The 2786-nt window shown below is 66.1% G+C and overlaps 1 non-coding gene across 1 annotated transcript; it reads left to right on the top strand.

Moving 5' to 3' along the window:
- Positions 1-1073: 1073 nt before the first annotated feature.
- Positions 1074-1192, top strand: LOC142006498 (5S ribosomal RNA). The gene has a single exon (XR_012643566.1). It is a non-coding gene; the product is annotated as a 5S ribosomal RNA (ribosomal RNA).
- Positions 1193-2786: the final 1594 nt, after the last annotated feature.

Here is a 2786-nt window from a genome sequence, read left to right as displayed (position 1 = left end):
GGGATCGGCCACCAGGTCAACCTCCGCTGAAAGCGGCCACGGTTTACCTGGTGCCCGGGGAGCGAATCGGACACCAGGTCAACCTCTGCTAAGGCGCCCGAGGTTGACCTGGTGCCCGGGGAGCGAATCGGACACCAGGTCAACCTCTGCTACGGCGGCCGGGGTTGACCTGCTGTCCCTGCCGGACTTAGAAAATTTTTCTCTCCCCGCCCGGAACCGGGGTTGACCTGTTGTCCCTGCCGGACTTGGAGCCCGAGGAGGGGATCGGCCACCAGGTCAACCTCCGCTGAAAGCGGCCACGGTTTACCTGGTGCCCGGGGAGCGAATCGGACACCAGGTCAACCTCTGCTAAAGCGGCCGGGGTTGACCTGCTGTCCCTGCCGGACTTGGAGCCCGAGGAGGGGATCGGCCACCAGGTCAACCTCCGCTGAAAGCGGCCACGGTTTACCTGGTGCCCGGGGAGCGAATCGGACACCAGGTCAACCTCTGCTAAAGCGGCCGGGGTTCACCTGCTGTCCCTGCCGGACTTGGAGCCCGAGGAGGGGATCGGCCACCAGGTCAACCTCCGCTGAAAGCGGCCACGGTTTACCTGGTGCCCGGGGAGCGAATCGGACACCAGGTCAACCTCTGCTAAGGCGCCCGAGGTTGACCTGGTGCCCGGGGAGCGAATCGGACACCAGGTCAACCTCCGCTAAAGCGCCCGAGGTTGACCTGGTGCCCGGGGAGCGAATCGGACACCAGGTCAACCTCTGCTACGGCGGCCGGGGTTGACCTGCTGTCCCTGCCGGACTTGGAAAATTTCTCTCCCCGCCTCGGACCGGGGTTGACCTGCTGTCCCTACCGGACTTAGAACATTTTTCTCTCCCCGCCCCGGCCCGGGGGTTAACCTCGGGGCGCACAGCTTCCCGGGTCTGACGTGCACGTCCTGTCACCTCCCGGGCCCGGCGTCCTCGTCCTCCCTTCCCCTTGGGCCGGCTCGGAGGAAGTTTTCCCTCGGCCCGGCCTCCGGGTTAATTGTTTGGGCCCGGCTGACTGAGGCCAGGCTGCTGACGCTAAAGCCCGGGGAGGCGGGGGCCTACGGCCATACCGGACCGAATGCCCCCGATCTCGTCCGATCTCGGAAGGTAAACCGTCCCGGGCCTGGCTAGTACCTGGATGGGTGACCGCCTGGGAATCCCAGGTGCCGTAGGCAGCTTTTGGCCCCAGCGGGGGTAGAGCGGGGCGTGTGTCTGCCGTGCGGGAGCAGGGAAGCCGTGAGGCCAAGGCGGCGCGACGGTCCTGGGGGGCGCTGAGGCCTTTCCCTCTGCCTGCCTGCGTGTCGGGGGCGGGGGGGCGGGCGAGGAAGCTTAGGCCCTCACCCGGTGCGGTGCGATGGCTTGGGTCGGGTCGGGGAGAGGGAAGAAAGCGTGTGTGGAGCGTTGGTGGGGCAGGTGTGTGTGTGGGAGTGCTGGGTGGGGCAGGCCGTTGAGGCGGTGGCGGTGGTGGTGTTTTTGGTGGGAGTGAGTTGGGGTCAGGTGGGTGTGGGGTCCCGCCCGGGGGGTGGATGGTCTGAGGGTTAAGGCTTGGAACGTGCGTCTTGGGGGACCGTGGGTGGAGGTTGTTGAGAGCGGGGAAGGCCCTGGGTCTCGGTTGTGGACTATTAAGCCCGGTGGAGGGGGACCGTGGGGGGAGGTTGTTGAGAGCGGGGAAGGCCCTGGGTCCCGGTTGTGGACTATTAAGCCCGGTGGAGGGGGACCGTGGGTGGAGGTTGTTGAGAGCGGGGAAGGCCCTGGGTCTCGGTTGTGGACTATTAAGCCCGGTGGAGGGGGACCGTGGGTGGAGGTTGTTGAGAGCGGGGAAGGCCCTGGGTCCCGGTTGTGGACTATTAAGCCCGGTGGAGGGGGACCGTGGGTGGAGGTTGTTGAGAGCGGGGAAGGCCCTGGGTCTCGGTTGTGGACTATTAAGCCCGGTGGAGGGGGACCGTGGGGGGAGGTTGTTGAGAGCGGGGAAGGCCCTGGGTCCCGGTTGTGGACTATTAAGCCCGGTGGAGGGGGACCGTGGGTGGAGGTTGTTGAGAGCGGGGAAGGCCCTGGGTCTCGGTTGTGGACTATTAAGCCCGGTGGAGGGGGACCGTGGGTGGAGGTTGTTGAGAGCGGGGAAGGCCCTGGGTCCCGGTTGTGGACTATTAAGCCCGGTGGAGGGGGACCGTGGGTGGAGGTTGTTGAGAGCGGGGAAGGCCCTGGGACCCGGTTGTGGACTATTAAGCCCGGTGGAGGGGGACCGTGGGTGGAGGTTGTTGAGAGCGGGGAAGGCCCTGGGTCTCGGTTGTGGACTATTAAGCCCGGTGGAGGGGGACCGTGGGTGGAGGTTGTTGAGAGCGGGGAAGGCCCTGGGACCCGGTTGTGGACTATTAAGCCCGGTGGAGGGGGACCGTGGGTGGAGGTTGTTGAGAGCGGGGAAGGCCCTGGGTCCCGGTTGTGGACTATTAAGCCCGGTGGAGGGGGACCGTGGGTGGAGGTTGTTGAGAGCGGGGAAGGCCCTGGGACCCGGTTGTGGACTATTAAGCCCGGTGGAGGGGGACCGTGGGTGGAGGTTGTTGAGAGCGGGGAAGGCCCTGGGTCCCGGTTGTGGACTATTAAGCCCGGTGGAGGGGGACCGTGGGTGGAGGTTGTTGAGAGCGGGGAAGGCCCTGGGTCCCGGTTGTGGACTATTAAGCCCGGTGGAGGGGGACCGTGGGTGGAGGTTGTTGAGAGCGGGGAAGGCCCTGGGACCCGGTTGTGGACTATTAAGCCCGGTGGAGGGGGACC

Source organism: Carettochelys insculpta, unplaced genomic scaffold (assembly GCF_033958435.1).
Source record: "Carettochelys insculpta isolate YL-2023 unplaced genomic scaffold, ASM3395843v1 scaffold_0075, whole genome shotgun sequence".
NCBI lineage: Eukaryota > Metazoa > Chordata > Testudines > Carettochelyidae > Carettochelys > Carettochelys insculpta.
Note: the sequence above shows the minus strand (reverse complement) of the source record. Positions and strands in the feature narration are given on the sequence as shown.